This window comes from Tamandua tetradactyla, chromosome 11, assembly GCF_023851605.1.
Source record: "Tamandua tetradactyla isolate mTamTet1 chromosome 11, mTamTet1.pri, whole genome shotgun sequence".
Lineage (NCBI taxonomy): Eukaryota > Metazoa > Chordata > Mammalia > Pilosa > Myrmecophagidae > Tamandua > Tamandua tetradactyla.
The window spans coordinates 11,393,263-11,417,939 of record NC_135337.1 but is presented as its reverse complement, the minus strand read 5'-3'; the positions used below and the strand labels follow the sequence as shown (position 1 = coordinate 11,417,939).

General features: G+C 37.2%; 1 long non-coding RNA gene and 1 pseudogene across 1 annotated transcript in view; one reads left to right on the top strand and one right to left on the bottom strand.

Annotated features, from left to right (window-relative positions):
• LOC143649878 (uncharacterized) overlaps window positions 1–24,677 on the top strand; it is a 108,010-nt gene that overhangs the window by 39,517 nt on the left and 43,816 nt on the right. The gene's annotated exons all lie outside the window — the stretch shown is intronic.
• Window positions 7,749–8,865, bottom strand: LOC143649386 (ubiquitin-conjugating enzyme E2 Q2 pseudogene; annotated as a pseudogene).

The window sequence follows — 24,677 nt, the reverse complement described above, 5'->3', positions numbered from 1 at the left end:
TAAGATAAGGATCCTTTTTCATTCTTTTGGCTATAGATATCTAGTTCTCCCCTGCCTATTTAATAAAAATACTATTTTGTCCCATTTCAGTGGATTTGGGGGCCTTATCAAAGATCAGTTGACCATAGATTTGGTGGGCTATTTCTGCACTCTCAATTCAATTTCATTAGTCAATATTTCTGTCTTTGTGCCAGTACTATACTGCTTTGACCACTGTCTTTATATTGTTTTAAAATCAAGAAATGTTAATCCTCCCACTTCATTCTTTTTCTTTAGGATGCTTTTAGCTATTTGAGGTCTCTTTACCTTCCAGATGAATTTGATAACTGGTCTTCAAAGTAGGTACTTGGATTTTTTTGGGGTATTGCATTGAATCTGTAGATCATTTTGGGTAGAATTGACATCTTAACTAGAGTTAACCTTCCTATCCATGAGCAGGGAATGTCTTTCCACTTACTTAGATCTCCTTTGATTTCTTTTAGCAATGTTATATGATTTTCTGTGTACAAGTCCTTTACATCCCTTGTTAAGTTCATTCCTAGATACTTGATTATTTTAGTTGCTATTTTGAATGGATTTTTTTCCTTAATTGACTCCTCAGTTAAGTCACTGCTTGTGTATAGAAACATTATTGATTTTTGCATATTAATTTTATATCCCACTACCTTGCTGAATTTTCCAAGTATGGTATCACATCATCTGCAAATAATGAAAGTTTTATTCTTTCCATTTTGGATGCCTTTTATTTCTTTTTCCTGCCTGATTGCTGTCACTTGAACTTCTATTCTAGTCCAGTGTTGAATAACAGTGGTGACAGAGGGCATCCTTGTATTTTTTCTGATCTTAGGGGGAAAGCCTTCAATCTCTCTCCATTGAGTATGATGCTGGCTATGGGTTTTTCTTATATCCCCTTTATCATATTGAGGAAGTTATCTTTGATTCCTACCTTTTGAAGTGTTTTATCAGAAAAGGAGGTTGAATTTTGTCAAATACTTTTTCAGCATCAATTGAGATGATCATCTGATTTTTTCCTTTTGTTTTGTTAATGTGTTGTATATATAATACTTGATTTTTTTTGTATACAAATACTTGATTTTTTGTATATTGAACCATTCTTGCATTCCTTGTATAAACCCCACTTGGTCGTAGTGTAAAATTCTTTTAATGTGTTGTCAGATTTGATTTGCTACTATTTTGTTGAAAAATTTTGCATTATATTCATTAGGGAGATTGGCCTATAGTTTTGCTTTCTTATAGCATCTTTATCTTTGTGATGTTTATCTTTATCCAAAGTGATGTTAGCTTCATAAATTGAGTTAGGTAGCATTCCTTTTTCCTCAGTTATTTGGAAAATTTTTAGTAGAATTGATATTAGTTCTTTTTGGAATGTTTGATAAAATTCCCCTGTGAAGCCATCTGGCCCTGGGCTTTTCCTTGCAGGAAGGTTTTTGATGACTGTATCTCTTTACTTGTGGTTGGTTTGGTTTTTTGAGATCTTCTATTTCTTCCTGAGTCAGTGTAGCTTGTTTGTGCCTCTCCAGGAATTTGTCCATTTCATCTAAGTTGTCTAGTTTGTTGGTGTATAGTTGTTCATAGTATCCTCTTATGATTTCTTTTATTTCTTCAGGGTCTGTGGCTATGCACCCCTTCTCATTTCTGATCCTGTTTACTTGCATCCTCTCTCTCTCTCTCTCTCTCTCTCTCTCTCTCTCTCTCTCTCTCTCTCTCTCTCTCTCTCTCTCTCTCTCTCTTTTCTTTTGTCAGTCTTGCTAGTGATCCATTGATTTTATTGATTTCCTCAGCGAACCAACTTTTGGTTTTATTGATTCTTTCTACTTTTCTTTTGTTCTCCCATTTATTTAACAATACTTTAATCTTTGTTATTTCTCTTCTTCTATTTGCTTTGGTGTTAGTTTGCTGCTCTTTCTCAAGTTCCTCCAGGTGAGCAGTTAGGTCCTTGATTTTTCCTCTTTCTTCTTTTTTAATATAATCATTTAGGGCAATACATTTCCCTCTCAGAACAGCCTTTGCTGCATCCCTAAGTTCTGAAGTGTTGTATTCTCATTTTCATCCATCTTCAGATAGCTAGTGATTTTTCTAGCAATTTTTTCTTTGACCCACTGGTTGTTTAAGAGCTTGTTATTTAATCTTCATATATTTGTGAAAGTTTCCATTCTTTGGTGGTTATGGTTGTTCAACTTCATTCCATTGTGATCAGAGAAAGTGCTTTGAATAATTTCAATGTTTTTAAATTTATGAAGACCTGTTTTGTGTCCCAGCATATGATCTATCCTGGAAAATGTTCCATGAGCACTAGAGAAGAATGTATATCCTCGTGTTTTGGGGTGTAATGACTAATATATGTCTGTTGGGTCTAATTCATTTATCAAATTATTTAAGATATTTATTTCCTTGCTGATCCTCTGTCTGGTTGTTCTATTTATAGAGGAGAGAGGTGTACTGAAATCTCCTAGTATTATTGTTGAGATGTCTATCACTCCCTTCAGTTTTACCAATGTTTATCTCATGTACTTTGGTGCTTCTTGATTGGGAGCATAAGCATTTATGATTTTATTTCTTCTTGGTGTATTTGTCCCTTTTATTAATATATAGGGTCCTTCTTTATCTCTTATGATGTCTTTACATTTAAAGTCTATTTTGTCTGATATTAGTATAGCTATTCTTGCCTTCTTTTGGTTCCAGCTTGCATGGAACATCTTTTTACATCCTCTCACATTCAATCTATTTGTATCCTTGAGTCTAAAATGAGTCTCTTGTAAGCAGCATATAGCTGGATTATATTTTTTAATTCATTCTACCAATCTGTATCTTTTAAGTCATGAGTTTAGTCCATTAACATTCAAAATTATTAGTGTAAAAGCATTTCTTGAATCCACCATCTTTTCCTTTGGATTTTACTTGTCAGATCTATATATTTTCCCTATTTCTCTTTTTATGCTTTAAATTACCCTTTCTGGTGCCTTTCAATTCTGTGCCCTCCTCCAAACCTCCCTCTTCTGGGTTTTTTTTTTTTTTTAACCAGCAGAACTTCCTTTAGTATTTCTTGTAGGACTGGTCTCTTGTTGACAGATTCTTTCAGCATTTGTTTGTCTGTGAAAATTTAAATCTCTACCTCAGTTTTGAAGGACATTTTGGCTGGATACAGAATTCTTGGCTAGAAGTCTTTCTCATTCAGGATCTTAAATATATCATACAACTGCCTTCATGCATCTGTAGAGCCAGTTGAGTAGTTCAAACTCATTCTTATATGGTTTCCCTTATATGTAGTATATTGTTTTTCTCTTGCCACTTCTCTACTTCTCTTCAACATTTCACACACTGATTAGAATGTATCTTGGGAAAGGCCTATTTAGGTTTATTCTATTTGGAGTTCATTGGACTTCTTTGATTTGCATATTTATGTCCTTTATAAGGGTTGGGAAGTTTTCCCCCATTATATCCTCAGCTACTCTTCCTAGCCCTTTGCTCTTTTCTCCTTCTAGGACACCAATGATTACTATATTTGTGTGCTTTGTTTTGTCCATGGTGTCCCTGAGATCCAATTCAAATTTTTCCATCTTCTTTGGCATTTGCTGTTTTGTGTGTTTGGAATCAGTTGTCCTGCCCACTAGTTCACTTATTCTTTCTTCTGCCTCGTCAAATCTGCTGTTGTGTATCTCTAGTGTATTTTTGATTTGGTCTACTGCATTTTTAATCTCTATGATATATGCTATTTTTCTATTTATTCTTTCAAGTTCCTCTTTATGCTCTTATAGTGTCTTTTTTTTTGGTCTTCTTTGTGTTATTAGTCATCCCATTTATTTTATTTAGTATAGTTATATGCACATATTTGATTAGTTTTTCCAAAGTCTGTGTCTCCTTTCATGTTTTAATTTGGTCATTAGGCTGGGCTATATCTGTCTGCATCATGATATGCTTAGTGATCTTGATATGCTTAGTAAATTTCTGTTGCCTTCAAGGCATGTAAATATCTTGATGGGGATACTTTGGAAATGGATTTCCTTTGGTAGACTAAAGCTTTGTTTTTGCAGGATGGTTGTGGAGCAAGATGCAAGGCAGAACAGTGCAGTGATGGGTTGCAGTGCAGGTATAGACACTGGTCAGGGATGTTATGCTGGTGCTTCTTAGAGCCTGTCTCCCTGTCCATGAACTCCTGAGGGTTCTGGCCCTGTTTGGAAATGTGCACACTAGGGTGTTTGCACAACCAGGGCTTCCCTATGTGGTGTAGAAGATCCTCCCAACTCACCACACCTTCGATTGCCATCCCAGTTAGCTCCCCATCCCTTCTCTAGCTGTTCCTTAGAGCGGGGGTGAGCTCAACCTATCTTATTCTGCCATCTCCCCAGAACTCTCTATTAATATTTTTTCATGCATGTTTTTACTTTATTATTCATCTACCTGTACACTGGATAAAGGAGGTGTCAGTCCCAAGGTTTTTACAATCACAGAGTCACAAGATGACAGCTATGTAGTTATACATATTACAGGTCAACCATTTCAGATCTTTCCATCTGGCTATTCTAATACAGTAGAAACTATAAAGAACTATCTATATAGTGAGTCAGTAGTCATAATCAATTTTTAAATCATAACTTCTCAGTTACAACTCCTCCCTCTCATTTGATCATTCTCTCAATCTTCAGGAATATCTGGGCAATGACCACTCTACTTCTTTGTATTACAAAGGGGTATTGACATTATGGGGTAGAGAAATGAAGCTGGTTGGTATTCCTGGATAGCCTGGTACCTCTGTGGTTTAGTGCTTATCTGGCATAGGAGCCATTTGGAGGTGTCAAGTTTCTGAAAAAATAAATTTAATATGTAGAACTTTTAAAGAATCTTAGATAGAGCTGAGATACTTTTTAGGATTTTCAGAAACACAGTTGGTTAGCCAATTTATTTGTTTATTTAAGTAAGCATTTTATTATGAAATATAACATGTATACAAAAAAGTGATAAATTTCACAGTACACTTTAACAAATAGTTTTAGAAAAAATTTCAAAGTATGATATGGGTTACAGTTCCAAAAAATAAGACACTGGAGATTATAAGGAAATATCAATATAATGAATCAGTAGTCATACTTTTTGATAAATCCTATTTTCTCTGTTACAACTTCTCTTTCTCCTTTGATCCTTCTCTCAGTCTTTAGGGATATTTGGGCAATCAACAATCTAATTTCTCAGTTAAAAAGGAGAGTCAACATTTTGGGGTAAGGGGGATGTAACTGGTTGATGCTTTTGGCAAGACCAGTAGCTATGAGTTTCAGGAATTATTTGGCATAGGAACCATCTGGAGGTTTGGTTTCTGAAAAATAAACTTAGTGTAACCTTTATAGAGTCTCAGATAGAGCCCTGGGTATTCTTTAGGATTTACAATAGTACTGTTGGTTGGGGCTTGGCACACCATGGCAATTAGCAATTTATAACTGAGGCTTGCATAAGTGAAACCTCCAGAATAGCATTTTTTAAAATTTTTAAATGGTTCTTTATTCATAAACTTGATACAAATTTACAAAATTTACTGTACATTGCCAAATAAATCTTCAATGAAAAAAAATCTGCCAGCCATCAGGATATTAAAGAATTCAATAATGTATTCAAGATTTAGTCTTAGGTCTAAGGAACTTTAATGCTTCAAAGAGTTCTGCCTTGTCACTTGTTATCTCAACTGGGTATCAGAATTTTATATAAATGTAACCAGGTGAACAAAAATGCAGAAAATCCTTATTTATTGACCTCTTAAACAAAACGGAACCAAAAGAAATTAAACACACATGATAATGTAGAAGTGCCAAGTCTCTCTGATGTGGTTTACAAAGTTAAAAGCTGAATCTTAAAGTAAATGCATTAGAAACACTTCTGAACTTTGTAACTAGTTTGTACAAGAAAATGTGCTTCTGGATTTCTTTTTAAAAGTGCTTTTATGTAGAATTTACTTTTAAATCAAACTTGGGTGTATTAAAAAAGTTTATGATCAAACAGGACTGATTCAGGTAAGGCGATAAAATGGAAAGTACATTTATTTGAATCAGGTTTTATAAAAGAAGTAACATATGTAGATTTCCAATTAGTCTTTCAATGTAAAAACCATTATGACTATTGGAACAAATTTTAAGAGTCTCCAAATTAGGTATCTTTTTTTTTTACTATTATTATTACTTTTAATTTTTTTCTCTATATTAACATTCTATATCTTTTTCTGTTGTGTTGCTAGTTCTTCTAAACCAGTGCAAATGTACTAAGAAACGATGACCATGCATCTATGTGATGATGTTAAGAATTACTGATTGCATATGTAGAATGGTATGATTTCTAAATGTTGGGTTAATTTCTTTTTTTCCGTTAATTAATTTTAAAAAAGGTATCTTTTTTGCTTAACTGTGCAGCTTTTGCTCAAAAAGTCTTTGTGCCAATCACTTTATAAGTTTATTTGTTTACAAATGATTACAACATCCCATTAATAACATGGACATAGAATGACTTTGTATTTTAAATAACTTCAAAGTCTACATGCTGCAGCTCTTCTTCATAAAGAATAGTGAACCAACAAGTAGCAGATTCAGCCCAGCAGGACTCTGATGCCCCCAATGGAAATTACTACTTACAGGCCATAAGTGACACGGCCTTGCTTTGCTTTATCTAAAATATACAATATAAACCAATTGTTCTAGTTTGCTAGCTGCCAGAATGCAACACACCAGAGACAGATTGGCTTTTAATAAAAGGGGATTTATTTTGTTAGTTCTTCAGTGGAAAGGCAGCTAACTTTTGCCTGAGGTTCTTTCTTATGTGGGAAGGCACAGGGTGGTCTCTGCTGGCCTTCTCTCCAGGCCTCTGGGTTCCAACGTCTTTCCCTGGGGTGATTCCTTTCTGCATCTCCAAAGGCCTGGGCTGAGCTGCGAGTGCTGAGATGGGATATGCCAAGCTGCTTGGGCTGTGCTATGTTGTGCTCTCTCATTTAAGCACCAGCCAATTAAGTCAAATGTCCTTCATTGCAGCAGACATGCCTCCTAGCCAACTGCAGATGTAAATCAGCAACAGATGAGGTTCATGTACCATTGGCTCAATCCACAGCAACAGAACTAGGTGCCTTCACCTGGCCAAGTGGACAACTGAATCTAACTACCACACAATTAAGTGTATATTTTCAGGAAACAGTTCACATCTTCACACAGACAGAAAACAAGTTTAATTTAATGAGTAGGTTTCCTGTCATTACCTTGGCAATATCATAAAATGGTTTTAGATTTAGACCTGAAAAAGTTACTGTGATTTAGAAGACTTAAATTTTCTAAACCAGTATTTAAACAACGATTCAACTTTTATTGACTCTAAATGAAACAATATATTGCAAGTCCTTGTAATTCATGGGCTCAGTATAGGAAAGTTACCCAAAATGGGTCACAGCTTTACTAACTGTTGCTGACTTGCCCACTTAAAAAGTTTCACTTTTCAAGAAAGAGAGATGGTAAGGAGTGGCCAGTATTTGTATTTATCAGGAAAAATACAGTCAAGGCCCCACTGCTCAGTCCAAGATACCTAAGATGAGCAAAATGAAAAGGCTGTAACTTATATTGGATGTCAGTTGACAGATTATCTGCTAAAATATCTATTAGCTAACATCTTCAGTAATGCTGCTATAGGGGCACTCAAAGCTTGTGTCTGAATATTGGAAGTATTTTCTTTAAAGCAACATCAGTCCAAACATACAACAATCAACACACTTAGCCATCTTCCTTTGGAGGGGTGTACCAGCCATTTTTCTCATGTATCTGTACAATGAAATTATAGGATTGTTGGGCTCTTGCTAGATGATATTGATTCTTATTTGCACCAAACTGTACTCTGGCTTTGCCTTTAACTAAGGTGGCATTGATTTGCACGATGACTGATTCTATTGAGTAGGCACTGCTCCAGCCCTGTTTTGAAAGAAGTTCAATACATAATGCTCCTCCACCCAACATGTACCCTCCCGAGAGAACAGGTAATACCACTCGAACAAATGGAGGATCAAATGGAAAGTTATTCTTAAAGGAGAAGTTAAGCAAAATATATTCTATGCCTTCTTTTTCTTTTAAGATCTGAAGATCACTGTGCAAAGAACTAGTGATCAACCTTCTACAGCTTAACATGCCAGTCATATAAACTGTCATTTATGAGTTCCACTGAATAAATCCCTGTTTTATAACTCTTGTGATCTGCATATGTCCCTGAGCTCTTTCAAGTCTATCTGAAGCTTGTACTGACCCAGACACTGCACCATTTCGATGGTCCTGCCTTTGTGTCTTCCTAATTTTCTCTAGTATTGCCAAATTTTCTTTCTCAATTCCTTCTCTGACTTTTTTCTAGTTACAGGCTCTTCTTCTTTCATCTCATAGTGATCCAAGTCTTCTATACCTTCAGCCATCTCTTCCTCCTCCTCCTCCACTTCTTCTGTTGTCCCATTCTGACCCATGGGTAGTGGCTGAGCTAGCATCTCAACATCCAGGTGTTTAGGAAGGTTATGTAATCTGCAGAGTTCGCATATCCACCACTTCAATTGCTGGGGAAGCAAATTATTGTTTTTTGTATCTTCTAGACATTCCAGCACTGATGTCAGATTTGGGTCATCAGAAGCCACAAACCATATTGGTGAAGAAGATGGATAAGATTCCATGATGTTGCAGTGGAGGGTGAGCAGCGGCAGTGGCGGCGAGGGCGGGCTACCTTGCGGCGAGTGTGGCTGTAACCCCAGGAATTGGCACTGCAGCTTGTCCAGCTTCCAGCTGACAATCGCTTGTGGTTCTTATGGAAGATGGACGCCGGGAACTTCAGCTCGGCCTTGAGCCCTGACACGGACATCTTCCCTTCATCTCCGGCAGAAAGGGTGTGGAGGGGGAGCCAGGCCGGAGCCGCCATCAGGGCCACGACCACCCTGCAGGGCTGGCCAGGGCCATGCTCTTGTGGCTCCGCCTCTCCAGGCTGCCGCGGGTCTGATGGATAGGGTGGAAAGATGGCGAGGGGTCCCGAGGCCTCGTCAGTGACACCCTTTTGTAACCAAAAGGGCAGGAGATGGCGGCAGCAGCTGCCCAGCAGCTTAAAAGGATGACGCTGCCCTGGTTACTGCCTGGGAAAGGGCTGCCCACCCCCAATAGCATTTTGACTCTATTTGAAATGTCTTAGCCACTGCTACCTCATTTTATTACATTTCTTTCCCCACTTTTGGTCAGGTAGGTGTTGCTTCCTATGAGGCGGAGCTTGAAGGATATTAAAGGATGAGGAGGGAGGGAGGAAGGAAGGAAGGAAGGAAGGAAGGAAGGGAGAAGAAAGGGTGGGAGGGAGGGAGGAAAGAGAGAGAGAGAGGGAAGGAGGGAGGGAGGGAGGGAGGGAGAGAGAGAGAGAGAGAGAGAGAGAGAGAGAGAGAGAGAGAGAGAAAGAAAGAAAAAGAAAGAAAGAAAGAAAGAAAGAAAGAAAGAAAGAAAGAAAGAAAGAAAGAAAGAAAGAAAGAAAGAAAGAAAGAAAGAAAGAAAGAAAGAAAGAAAGAAAGAAAGAAAGAAAGAAAGAAAAAGAAAGAAAGAAAGAAAAGAAAGGAAAAGAAAAAGAAGGAGACGGGATCAGGGGGTCTGAAGCTTAACCTTGACAAACAACAGACAACTTTATTCTAAACCAAATCCTGCTTATATACTGCAGGATAACAAAAGGCATGCCTGCATTTCCTGAGGAAACAAAGTACTTAATTTTCTTCATACTTAATGTAACCATTTGGGGGTAAACAAGCATTCTCTTCCTCCCAGACTGTTCCAAACAAAGCAGGTAACAATCTCCTCAATTTCTGGTCACCACCCTAAAGCCAGCTGCTCCCAACAGATTCTGCAGGTCTTGTTTTAACCCTTTGGCTCCTACAGGCATTGTCAATCCCATGGTTCCAGGGCCAGGCTCATCCCTGATAGTCATGAACTATATTGTCAAGAAGTCTTACACCCCTGGATGTCATGTCACACATTTGGGGGAGGATAATGATTTTCCTGGCAGAGTTGGGCTTAGAGAGATAGAGGCCACATCTGAGCAACAAAAGAGGTTTTCTGGAAGTAATGCTTAGGCATATTTATTTGTAGGCTTAGCTTCTCTGTTACAGAAATAAGTTTTATAAGAGCACATCTCAAGATCAAGACCTTGGCCTATTAACTTGGAAATCTCTTATGTTTGAGAGAGTTTCAGGGATTTCCCAGGTGGGAAAGTTTAATAGTTTCATATTCTTTTCTCCAGTCCCTCAGGGGACTTTGCCAATACTTTTTAGTTATCTGCTGAACATGCTCTGGGTTGTATCCAGGTATTGCATTTAGCTATAAAGAATTGCAAGACCTTGTTCCCAATTCTAGGCTCCATGTGTTTAGGTTGTTTAACTGAACTCACGAGAAAGGTTAAGTTAGATTGTGTACCACAGAAAATTTAGGTTTCAGACAAAATAACCTCTCTTCTTTTGGTCTCATACAGTAGATGAAGTTCTAAAATATAGACAATTCTCTCCTTACCCCTATTTTCTGATTTACCTTAGTCCTGACCTGATCAACTTCATTCTTATCTCTGATTGAAGCCTAATCTCTTTTTTTTGGTTTCTTTAACAGTTGCTGTATGTAGGAATGCTGACTTTCAGAGCTGCAGAACTCCAACTCTGAGTCTTATATGTTAAATGGGTACCCAAATTTCCAGGAAAATGCTAGGTTATACACATATAGCACAGCATCTCAGAATTTACAAACAACATTTCAAGCTCAGGAATAATTGTGACTAGGCCCCAATTTTCTTATAAGTGTTTTCTAAAAAAGACCATACAATATTTGTCCTTTTGTTTCTGTCTTATTTTGCTTAACATAATGTCTTCATGGTTCCTACACCTTGCTGCATGCCTCATGGCTTCGTTCTGTTCTGTAGCCACACAATATTCCATTATATATTTACACTACAGTTCACTTCTGCTTCTCAATGTATTCTTCGGTCACCTCTATCCTTTGGGTACCATGAATAATGTTGCCATAAATATCAGTGTACAAATACCTATTTGAGTCCCTGCTTTCAGTTCTTTTGTGTATATTCCCAGTAACAGGATTGTCTACAAATATGGTGACCCTATATTTAGCCTCCTGTGGATCCTCTGAAGGGGCTGCTTCATTCTGCTACCCTACCAACATTGAATAGGCATACCTCTCTCTCCACATATTCTCTACCACTTGAATCTTTCTGTTTATTTTATTTTAGTATCCTCACTTAGTTTACAATCATCATCACTCCCAATTTTAGAAAATATTCATTGCTCGAAAGAGAAAAATAACAGACAGACACACCCACACCAATGAGAAAATTTAAAACTCCCTTAACTCTTACCCCTGCCCCCAATTACTTACCCCTAGTATTGTGGTACCAGTAATGTATTCCCATTAAATATAGACTATAGCATTCAATAAATAGTTTCCTCATATACCCCTGTATCATTAACTCTTTGTAAAAGTGTCACATATTAGATGTAGTTCATGCAATAACCTAACTTATATTTGTAGTGCTAATCTATGAGGTACATGGCTCTAATACCCCTTTCCATCATATTCACCTCCAGTATGGCACTATTACTTATAAACCCATTGTGCCAATTTGAAGCTATTATATGCTCTGGAAAAGCCACGCCTCAATCCTGAACCAATCTTGTGGGGACAGCCATTTCTGTAATCCTTATTCAGTACTATAGGGAAAGCTTTTGATTAGATTATTACCATAGAGATGTGATGTGCCCAATTGTGGGTGTGATATTTTTTATTTTAACTTTTTTTTTGTATAATATGACATATATACAAAGGAAAGAAAGAAAAAAGCAATAGTTTTCAAAGCACTCTTCAACCAGTAATTCCAGGACAGATCCCAGAGTTTGTCATGGGCTACCATACCATCATCTTAGATTTTTCCTTCTAGCTGCTACAAAACATTGGAAGCTAGAAGGAATACTTATCATCACAATCGATTTTTTTGTGAAAAATAACATGTATGCAAAAAGCAATAAATTTCAAAGTGCAGTGCAACAATTAGTTGTAGAACAGAGTTCAGCGTTTGGATTGGGTTACAATTCTGCATTTTAAGTTTTTACTTCTAGCTGTTCTAAGATACTGGAGACTAAAAGAAATATCAGTTTCATAATTCAGCAATTATATTCATTTGTTAAACCCTACCTTCTCTGCATATCTACTCTTATCCCACTCTTTAGAGATATTTGGTCTATGGCCATTCTAACTTTTACATGTTTACTAGTTCTATATTTTTTCTCCCTTCCCTCAAGGGAGTTTGCCAATGCTTTTTTATTATCTGTTTAATATATTCTAGGATGTATCCAGGCAGTACATTAAGCTACACAGGGTTAAAGGCCCTCATTCTTATTCTGGGCTCCCTGTGTCTTGATTGTTCAAATAAGCTATCTAGCAAGTTGAGTTAGATTATATACTATGGAAAGTTTAGGTTCTGGACAAAATAAACCTTTCTTCTTTGATCTCAGAGAGTAGATGTGGTTCTAAAATATTGACAACAGGGTGGTGTAATGGTGGCTCAGTGGCATAATTCTCACCTGCTGTGCTGGAGACCCAGATTTGAATCCCGGTGCCTGTCTATGTAAAAAAAAAAAAAAAACAGTCTAAAATATAGATCATGTCTTCCTTATCCCTGTGTTCTGAATTACCTTACTCCTGACCTGATCAGCTTCATTCTTATCTCCAAATGCCAAGTTATACATACATAAAACATCCTCTCAAAATCTAGAAATAATAATGACCACTCCAGATTAAATGTGACTGTTATAAGAGCTTACAACTAGGCCTCTGTTTTCTTATAAGCATTTTCTAAAGAAGACCATACCATAACTGCATCTTTTGTGTCTGGCTTATTTTGCCTTACCCAGTGTCCCATAGGTTCATTCACAATGTTGCTTGCCTAAAAACTTCATTCCTTTTTGTAACAGCACAATCTTCAATCATACGTATAAACCATCACCTGCCAATCTACTTCTCAGTCAGTGCATCCTTCAGCCACCTGTATTCATTTGACATTATGTATAATGTCCCTGGTCCACAGTCCACCAACTCTCAATTTTAGATAATTTCATTGTTCCCAAGAGAAAGATAACCAATAAACACACCCTCACCAAATAGGAAATCTAAACCTCCCCTTCATTCTTGTCCCTCCCCCCATTATTTAACCCTGCTGTTTCTGTGGGGGCAGCCATTTCTCTAATCCTGATTCAGTACTGTAGGGCAGAAACTTTTTATTAGATTATCACCATGGAGATGTGATGTGCCCAATTGTGGGTGTGATCCTTTTGTTTAATTTATTTTTTATTTTTTTAAATATTTTTATTGAGAATTCTTCACACACATACATTCTGTAAGTGCTGTACAATCAGTGGCTCACAATATCACCACATAATTGTGTATTCATTACCATGATCCTTTTTTAGAACATTTGCATCACTCCAGGAAAAGAAATAAAAAGAAAAAACTCATACATACCATACCTCTTACCCCTCCCTCTCATTGATGGCTAGTATTTTCATCTACAGTATTTATTTTACTCTTTATCACCCCTATTATTTATTTGTTTTGTTATCCTTTTTTTTTTTTTACTTATCTGTCCATACTCTGGATAAAAGGAGCATCAGACACAAGGCTCCCAACAATCATACAGTCACACTGCAAAAGCTGTATCTTTATACAGTCATCTTCAAGAATCAAGGCTACTGAAGCCTAATCCCAAGTAAAAGCAAATCTGTATGATAAAATTTTTTCTCTGGACATAAGACATAACAGTAACATATGATGTACATTTACAAGCAGCCTTATGTACATTTCCCAACAATCTTTTTAAGGCGAAATTGTGACCATATGTGTATAATTAAAATCATTTTTAATCCTTTGCCTATGAAAATATTTTGGAAAAAAAAACTTGCTTTGTATATTCAGTTTCTGAAAGATAAAGATAAGTGCTTTGTATTTTGACAAAGTCAGTATTTTGTGTAAAACATTTATGTTGACCCTCTTACGTTTACTGCTTAAAGCTAAAACAAACCTGCTATCTCAGTTGATTGAACATGTAAGGGTTTTTGTTTATTTGTTTTTTTAGAATTCTACAGAAGAGGAGAAAAATCTTTTGAGCACAAAATGGAATACAACAGTTTTATCATTTAGCTGTTCATATCATGAACCTAAAAATAATGACATAGAATTTGGGGTGCCAGGTATTTTTCATATTTGGAGTTAAATTATTCTAGTTTTCTAACCCAACATTCCTTAATGAGGCCATTAACTACAGCTACTGGTTGTTTTGTCCCTTCTCCCATTTACATAATCCATGAGCATATCCCAGTGGCAATGAGGGTTTTTTGGTGTTTTCTTTTTTCTTCTTCTTTTTGCCATACAAAACTGTTCTCCTCCACCCTTCTCTACTTTCTTTTGCCACCCTTAGAGTGTCTTGGCCTCATGTCAAACTTTCATTCCTATTATCAGCCCATGGTGTCAGGATCAAAGTTGTACTCATTGGAGATTGGTGGTGACTTTATCTGTGCAGCTGAATTCCTGCTTTCCCTAATCCTTTACCCTCTGTTGGCACAGGCATTTATCTCTGCATCTTTAGAAAATGATAAGCCTTAGAGAATCTTACAGTGGGAAACTGAACCCTTTTCTCAGGGTTCTGATACTCTGTATGTCCCAGTGTTGACAACCCAATCTTCTCAATAATTCTAAACCTATTCTAGAAAATATTGTAGAAATCTATGGTCTGCCATTTTTGGTGCCCATCACCACTAAATTCCACCTCTTAACAAATTGACCTGGAATTTTGGTAAGGTCTGAAGATATTTCAGGATAAAGGAAATTGATTGGGGCAGAACCACTTAAGCTTTATTTTTGAATGTCTCCTTTTGACATGAATTGTTTCTGGATCAGTTTAAGTCCTAGCTCTTATTGGTTCATATGAAATAATGTTATCTTCACTTCTCTGTATATTATGTATAAATTAGAAAGTGAAAAAATGTGTGAATAACATTGTATGAAATAAAAAAAAGAATCAAGGCCACTGGAACTCAGCTCAACAGTTTCAAGTACTTCCCTCCACCCACTCCAATACAGTGAATTAAAAAGGGATATATATATATAATGGATAAGAATAACCTCCAGGATAATCTCTCGACTCTGTTTGAAATCTCTCAGCCACTGAAACTTTATTTTGCCTCATTTTCTCTTCCTCTTTGGTCAAGAAGGCTTTCTCAGTCCCTTGATGCCAGGTCCTGGCTCATACAGGGATTTCTGTCTCATATTGCCAGGGAGAATTTCACCCCTGGGATCCATGTCACATGTAAGAGGAAGGACAGTGAGTTCACCTGCCAAGTTGACTAAAAGAATGAGGCCACATCTTAATAACTAAAGAGGTTCTCTGGGGGTGACTCTTAAGCATAACTTTAAGTAGACTAAGCCTGTCCTTTGCAGGAATAACTTTCACAGGGGTGAACCCCAAGGTTGAAGGCTTGCACTATTCATTTGTCTGTCCCCACTGCTTATGAGAATATCAGAAATTCTCCACATGAGGAAGTTGAATAATTCCTCCCTACTCCCCAACCCCCCAAGGGGACCTTGCAAATATTTCTTTATTCACTGCCCAAATTACTCTGGAATATATCGGGGCATCCAACAAAAATCTCATGCCCTATTCAAGATTCCATGTACTTATGGTGTTCAACTAAATTGACCATGCAAGTTAAATTAGGAAATACACTAACCAAACTATAAATTTTGCACTCAATAAACATCTCTTCCTTTAGTTTCACACAGAAGTTGAAGTTTTAATATATGAACAATATCATCCTTTTCCCTATATTCTGATATACATTAGTCCTATCCAGATCAGCTTCATTCATATCTCCACTGTAAGTCTGATCACTTTTTTTCAACTTTTGAAAAAGTTCCTGCATGGGGTACTGCTGACTTTCATAGCTTTAGAGCTCTAGCTTTGAGTCTCAAGTGTCACATAAATAAAGTTTCTGGGAATGACCATGTTATATACAAACATCTCAATATCTCAGAATTTAGAATTAACAGTTAAGCCTCCTGAATATATGTGACTGCTATAAGAGCTTACAATCTAGAAACTTTATGATAGGACCCAACCTGATAACCCATGCCCTTGACTTCAGTTCACCGAGGTTTTTTTGTTTCTTCATTTTTTCTGTTTGTTTTTGTTTTCTGAGTTTTTATATTACAGTTAGTCCATATGATTGAGGCATGATAAAATTTGTCTTTTTGTTCCTGACATTTCATTCAACTTTCAGTCTTTAAGGTTCATTCACTTAGTTGCATGCTTCACAACTTCATTCTTCTTAGTAGCCTATTGTATTTACACACCATAGTCCTCCCTTCCATTCCTCTGTTGTTGTAACCTTAGGCCACCTCTATTCATTGTGTATCTGGAACACTGCTGCCATAAACACCAGTGTTCAAATGTCCATTCATGTCCACACACTCAGTTCCTCCAGGTATATACTGAGCAACAGGGTTTCAGGATCACATGGCAAACTACCCTGGCCTCCTGTGGAACTACCACACGGCCATCTAAGGGGTTACATCTCTCAGTTTCCCTATAGACAGTGAATTAGGTACATTAATTTCTCCACATTTTCTCTAGCACTTGTTTCTCTCTGTTCATTTTTAAATAGCTTTATTCACACATCATACAATCCAAGTTAAGTGTATAGACATGCCTTTGCCATCATACTCTATCTGAAATTATTCCCTTCCACAAAGAATCCACATCTCTTTCCCATGCTCCCCACCTGTTGACATTTAGTTTTGGCATAATGCCTTCATTACATTCAGTGGAAGCATATTGCTATGTTACTGTTGACTATAGGTCCTATTTTGCATTGATTGTACTTTTTCCCATATACCACCTATTTACAACACCCTGCATACTGACATTCATTTGTTCTCCCTCATGCAAGAACATTCTTTAATTTGTATATTTGGGTCATTGCTTGTGTATACAAACAATACTGAAGATTAATTTTGCATATTAATCTTGTCTCCCACCCCTTTACTGAATATGAATCTTAGGTTAAGTAGCTTTGTCAGATTTCTCGGGATTTTCCAAATTGAGCTTCAAATCAACTGAGAAAAATGGAACTTTTCTACTTCTTTTTCGATTTGGATGCCTGTTCTAGTTTGCTAGCGGCCAGAATGCAATATACCAGAAACAGAATGGCTTTTAAAAGGGCGAATTTAATAAGTTTCTAGTTTACAATTCTAAGGCCAAGAAAATGTCCCAATTAAAACAAGTCTATAGAAATGTCCAATCAAAGGCATCCAGAGAAAGATACCTTGGCTCAAGAAGGCCAATGAAGTTCAGAGTTTCTCTTTCAAGTGAGAAGGCACATGGTGTGAACACAGTCAGGGTTTCTCTCTCATCTGAAAAAGCACATAGGAAACACAGCATCATCTGCTAGCTTCTTCTCTTGGCTTCTTGTTTCATGAAGCTCCCCAGGAGGCATTTTCTTTCTTCATCTCCAAAGGTCGTTGGCTGGTGGACTCTGCTTCTCATGGCTGTGTCATTCTGTTCTGTTCTCTCTGATATCTCCATTCTCCAAAATGTTTCCTCTTTTATAGGACTCCAGTAAACTAACCAAGACCCACCCAAATGGGTGGAGACACGCCTCCACCTAATCCAGCTTAAAAACCCCCCTTGATAAATCACATCTCCAGGGAGATGATCTAATTAGTTTCAAACATACAATACTGAATAGGGATTAGATGAAATGGCTGCTTTTACAAATGGAATTAGGATTAAAACATGGCTTTTCTAGGGTACATGCATTGTTTCAAACCAGCACAATGAGTTTTATTTCTTTTTCTTACCTAGCTAGAACTTCTGGCACATTGTTGAATAATAGTGGTGATGGTGGGCATCCTTGTGTTGTTCCTGATCCCAGGGAAAGGCTTTCAGTCTCTCACCAGTCAGTATGATGTTGGCTGTGGGTTTTTCCTATATGCCTTTTATTATATAGAGGAAGTTTCCTTCAATGCCTACCTTTTGAAGTGGTTTTATCATTCTTAGCATTAAGAATGAAGTCAGTTGGGTTGGGGTTAAGGTAATTAAGAATACAGGGGTAAGGAAGACATTGCTTATTATTTTAGAACTTCATCTACTCTTTGAAATTAAAAGAAGAAAAGTTTGTTTTGTTGAGAATCTAAATTTTTAATAGTATATAATTTAGCTCAACCTATCTGGAAAGATCATTTAAACATCCAAGCACAGGGAACCCAGAATAAGAATGAGGACCTTTGGTCCTGTATGGTTTAATGTAATGCTTGGATACATCCTAGAGTATATTAAGCAGAGAATCAAACAATATTGATAAAGTTCCTAGATGGATGGGAGAAAACATATGGAACTATTAAACTTTACCACTGAGGAAACCCCAGATACTGTGCACAAATCAATAGGCCAAGTTCTTGATCTTGAGGCTTGCTATGTGAAGCTTATGTATACCTATAGGTATGCCTATAGTATGCCTAAGAGTCACCTTTGGAGAAGCTCTTTTGTTGCTTAGATGTATCCTCTTTCTCTCTAAGCCCAACTTTGCAGGTGAAACCATTGCCCTTCCCCCATGTGGAACATGACATCCAGGGATGCAAGTCTCCCTGGTGGTGTGGGAGATGACCCCCAGGGATAAGTCTGGTCCTGGCACCATGGGATCAACAATGCCATCCTGACCAAAAGGGGGAGAGATAGTATAACAAATAAGGTAACAGTGGCTGTGAGTGTTCAAATAAAGTCACATGGCTACTCTGGAGGCCATTTTTATGCAAGCTTCAGTTAGACATTGCTACTATCATAACTTGCCAAACCCCAATCAAAACAATTCCTGCCAATCCTAAAGAATACCTAGGGCCTTATATAAGGTTCTACAAATGTTCCATGCACTTAGGTAACTTTCCAGAAACCTACAAGCTCCAGGTGGGTCCCTGGACCAGACAAGTCCTAAAATGCAGAGGGACAAGCCTTTCAAAAACATCAACTAGTTCCATTCCCCTATCCCATCTTATCAACAGCCCCTTCCAATGTGAAAAAAGTTACAATGGCTATTGCCCAAGTACCCCTAAAGAGTGGGAGAAAGATCAAAGGTGATGGTGAAGTTATGCAGAGAATATCCGGCTAACCAAATGAGTATGAGTGCTGAATCCAGTATCAGAGCAGCTAGAAGTAAAAATCTAAAATTGTGGAATTGAACCCTATACCAAAATCTGAAGTCTGTTATACAACTATTTTTTGCAATATACTTTGAAATTTATTATTTTATGTATATATATTATTCAAAGAGAAGGTGTAGTATAACAGAAAAGACAGGATTTTAAAAACGTGTATGACTCTGAATTATTATATTGATATTTTTGTTGGTCTCCAGAGTCTTGGAGCAGCTAGAAGAAAAAATGAAAATCATGGAACTGTAACCCATATCAAACTTTGAAATCTGTTGTGTAACTACTTGTTAAAATGTACTTGGAAATTTATTGCTATTTTATATATATTTCATTAACTGTTATATTTCACAATTAATTGAAAAGTTAAAAAAAAAGAAAAGAATGCTGAATTTTGTCAAATGCTTTTTCAGCATTGATTGATATGATCATGCGGTTTTTCTCTTTTTACTTGTTAATGTGTTTTGTTACATTGATTGATTTTTTTGTTTTGAACCACCCTAGCATGCCTGCAATAAATCCCACTGAGTCATGGTGTATAATTCTTTTAATCTGATGTGGGATGTAATTTGCAAGTATTTTGTTGAGAATTTTTGCATTTATATTCATTAGAAAGATTGGCCTGTAGTTTTCCTTTCTTGTAGTATCGTTATCCAGTTTTGGTATTAGAGTGATGTTAGGTTTATGAAGTGAGTTGAGTAGTATTCCTTTTCCCTCAGTTTTTTTTGGAAGATTTTGAGAAGGACTGGTGTCAGTTCTTTCTGGAATGTTTGGTAAAATACCTCTGTGAAGCTGTCTGGTCCTGGGCTTTTCTGTGTAGGAAGATTTTTGATGGCTGATTGACTCTCCTTACCTACTGGTTTGTTGAAATCTTCTTGAGTTAGGGTAGATTGTTCATGTCCTTCCAGGAATTTGTCCATTTCATCTAAGTTGTCTGGCTTGTTGGCATAATATCTTCTTAGGATTGTTTTCATTTCTTCAGGGTCTATGGTAATAGCCCCTCTCTCATTTCTGATTTTATTTATTTGTATCCTCCATCTTTTTTTGTCAACCTGGCTAAGGGTTCATCAATTATATTAATTTTTCTCAAAGAACCAACCTTTTTTTTTTTTTTTACATGGGCAAACTCTGGAAATCGAACCTGGATCTCCAGCACAGCAGGCAAGAATTCTGCCACTGAGCCATCAATAAACTGCCCTCAAAGGACCAACTTTTGATTTTATTGATTCTATTATTTTTTTGTCCTCCAATTCATTTATTTCTGCTTTAATGTTTGTTAATTTATCTTCTATTTGCTTCGGGGTTAGTTTGCTTTTCTTTCTCTAGTTCCTACTGGAAAGCAGTTAAATCCTCAAGTTTTTCTTTTTCTTTTTCTTTTTTTTTTTTTTTTGGCATGAGTAGGCTCAGGGAATCAAACTCGGGTCTCTGGCATGGTAGGCGATAATTCTGCCACTGAGCCACCATTGCACTGCCCTTTCTTCTTTTTTGGACATAGGCATTTAGGGCAATAAATTTCCCCTCACATTTTTGCCACATTCCATAAGTTCTTTCATGTTATATTCTCATTTTCATTCATCTCCAGATATTTACCAATCTCTTTTGCAATTTCTCCTTTGCCCCACTGATTCTTTAAGAGTGTGTTATTTAATCTCCATATATTTGTGAGCATTCTGGTTCTTTGGTGGTTATTGATTTTCAGCTTCATTCTATTTGGTCAGAGAAAATGCTTTAGATCATTTCAATCTTTTAAAATTTATGAAGACCTGTTTCGTGTTCCAGCATAGGATTTATCCTGGAGAACATAGCTTGAGCACTACAGAAAAAATGTATATCCTGGTGTTTGGGGGTGTAATGATCTATATATGTCTGTTAGGTCTATTTCGTTTATCACAATGCTTTAGTTCTCTATTTCCCTATGAATCCCCTGTTTGGTTCTGTCCAAAGAAGAGAGTGATATACTGAAGTCTCTCACTATTATTGTTGAAACATCTATTGCTCCCTTCAGTCTTGCCAATGTTTGCTTCATGGACTTTGGAGCTCCTTGATTGGGTGTATTAACATTTATGATTATTATTTCTTTTTGGTGAATTGTACCTTTTATTCATATGTAATCTCCTTCCTTCTCTCTTATGACAACTTTGCATTTAATGTCTATTTTGTCTGCTATTAGTATGGCTACTCCTGCTTTCTTCTGGTTGCAGCTTGTGTAGAATATCATTTTCCATCTTTTCACTTTCAATCTTTTTGTATCCTTGGGTCTAGGATTAGTCTCTTGTAAACAGCATATAGATGGAGCATATTTTTTAATCCATTCCACCAAACCTTTTAATTGGTGAGTTTTATCCATTAACATTCAAAGTTATACTGTAAAGATAGTTCTTTATCTACCATCTTATCCTTTGGTTTTTATTTGTGAGATCTATATGTTGCCCCATCTGCTTCCTTTTTTTCCTTTAAGTTACCTTTACTAATACTCTTCAATCCTATGCCCTCCTCCAGATCACTCTGCTATCTTTTTTTTCCAGCTTATAGAACTCCTTTTAGTATTTCTTTCAGGGCCAGTCTCTTGTTAACAAATTCTCTCAGCATCTGTTTGTCTGGAATCTTTTTAATTTCTCCCTCACTATTGAAGGACAACTTTGGTAGATAAAAATTTAGGGCTGGAAATTATTCTGTTTCAGAATTTTAAATATATCATGCCACTGCCTTCTCGTCTCCATAGTGCTGTTGAGTAATCTGAACTTAGTCTTATGTTGCTTTCCTTGTTTGTGGTGAATTGCTTTTCTCTTGTTGCTTTCAGGACTTTCTGCTTCTCTTCAACATTCTGGTTGGTTGTGTCCTGGAATGAGTCTTTTGGGATTTATTCTATTTAGAGTTCATTGGGCTTCTTTGATTTGCATATTTATGTATTTTATAGGGTTGGGTAGTTCTCCCCCATTATCTCCTCAAATAATCTTCCTAGCCTTTTACTCTTCTCTTCTCCTTCTGGGACACCAAAGATTCTTTGATTTGTGTGCTTTGTGTTTCCATCATTTCCCTGTATCCAATTCAAAGGTTTCCATCTTTTTCACATTTTTATTTTGCATGTTCAAATTCAGTTGTCTTTTCCTCTCATTCCCATATCCTTTTTCTGCCTCTTCAAATCTGTTGTGGTATGTCTCCAGTTTATTCTTTATTTGATCTACGGTATCTTTCATTTCCATAAGATCTGCTTTTTTTTCTATTTATTTTTTTCATATTCTTTTTTATGCTCTTCTGATGTCCTCTTGATATCATTTACGTCTTTAGCCAATCCAATGAACTTATTTAGATTTGTATGAATATCTGTGATTAGTTGTTCCAGTTCTGTGTGTCCTTTGGTGTTTTAATTTGCTTATTTGGCTGGACCTATTTTCTTGCATCTTCATATAGCCTTGTGATTTTCTACTTACCTCAATGCATTTGATTATCTTGATAAGATTATTCTGAAGGTTGATTTCCCTTGCTCATCTAAGATTCTGTAGTTGCAAACTACAATGCAAACTATAATGCAAACCCTTATTGAAGGTCTCTTTTTGCACTTGGTTTGTTAGTAATTCCCCACCAAATTAAGAATGGGAACTCATGCAGGAGGTGCAACTCTAATTGAAGGTCCATTGAAAGCTAGGCAAACAACTTGGAAGGTGAACTCACTGCCCTTCCCCTTCGTGGGACATGACTCCCTGGGGAATCAATCTCCCTGGCAATGTGGGACCTTACTTCTGGAGATGAGCCAGGACTTGGCATCACTGGAATGAGAAAGCATACTTGAACGAAAGGGGGAAATGAGACAATATAAAGTCTCAGTGGGTAAGAGATTCCAAACAGAGCTGGGAGGTTATTTTTATGCATTATACAGATATCCCTTTTTAGTTTATGGTGTATTGGAGTGGCTAGAGGGAAGTACCTGAAACTGCTGATCTGTGTTCCTGTAGCCTTGATTCTTGAAGAAGACTGTATAATCATATAATTTTTATACAGTGATTGTGTGATTGCAAAAACATTGTATCTGATGCTCCTTTTATCCAGGGTATGGACAGATGAGTATAAATAAATAAATAAATAAAGATAAAAATTAATAATAGGGGGAGATAAAGGGTAAAAAAATGGGTAGATTGAACTACTGTGGGTCAGTGAGAGGGAGGGGTAAGTGTTACAGGATGTATGAACTCTTTTTTTTATTTCTTTTTCTGGAGTGATGCAAATGTTGTAAAAATGATTATGAAGAATACCAAACTATGTGATGATATCGTGAGTCACTGATTGTATAATATGGGTGGACTGTATGTGGGTGGATATTTGTCAATTAAAAAAAAAAACTGGGTAGAAAAGTGCCAGACTGCACTTTCTGCATCTTCCTAACAGATGGCATTCTTGGGCTACCTCTTCCCCTCAAGCCTGCCTCTTCTGGACTGTGGAAGCCACCTGGACAAAGCCAGGTGAAAATCCAGTCAGGGTCACAGGTCTCAGTGTGTGCTAAAAGCTGCCATTCACGGGGCTGAGGGGTGAGCAGCATGCATCTCAGTGGAGAATCCACTTGTGGGCACAGGGGGACTGCTGGTCCTCAGGATCCTGCATGGAATGACCTTGATCTTTGAGACTGATTATTTCAACAACAGCACCTGGTACTGCTGCCCAGCTCTCTCCTTTGTCTTCACCTCTCAGTCTATGCATGCCCTGAGCACTCCAGGCCTCCATGGAGGATGGATAGAAGCAGTGAGACCCAGGGAGACTCTTTCGCCAGCTAATTGTCAACTCAGCTTATTTCTGTGTCCACTCCATCCTCCTGAGGGCAGGCCCCCCCAGTCTGAACCAAAACCAGGCCCCGCAGCAGCCTACCTCAGGGGTGGGGGTTAGGCACTGTGCTAGGCAGCAAGGTCTTTGTAAATAGGTAAACCAATTTTGCTGGCTTCTGGGTTCCCCAGAGGAGCTCCTGTCTGCAGAGCTGAAAGGAAAGATCTCTCAATCTGATATGGAGTTGGGAGTGTGGGAGCACGTTGTTCCTTCAGCTGCTGCTCCAGCCTGCATGTTGCAGGCTGTGGCCATGACTGGGTAAACTCACCCCATCCTCTCAATCATAATTTCTCTGCTTTTTCATATAGGACCACCTTATATAATGTAGTAGTTCTTCTCTTTTCACTCATACCCTGGAATGGCTGTCTTGGTTGTTTTCTATCATTTCTCTAGTTGTTCCATACAGCAGGGGTAAACTCAGCCTATCTTATTCTGCCTTTTTCCTCATTTGATTTTTTTAATTTATTTTTTGAACTTTTTTTATTAATTAAAAAAATTAACAAACAAAACATTTAGAAATCATTCCATTCTACATATACAATCAGTAATTCTTAATATCATCACATAGTTGCATATTCATCATTTCTT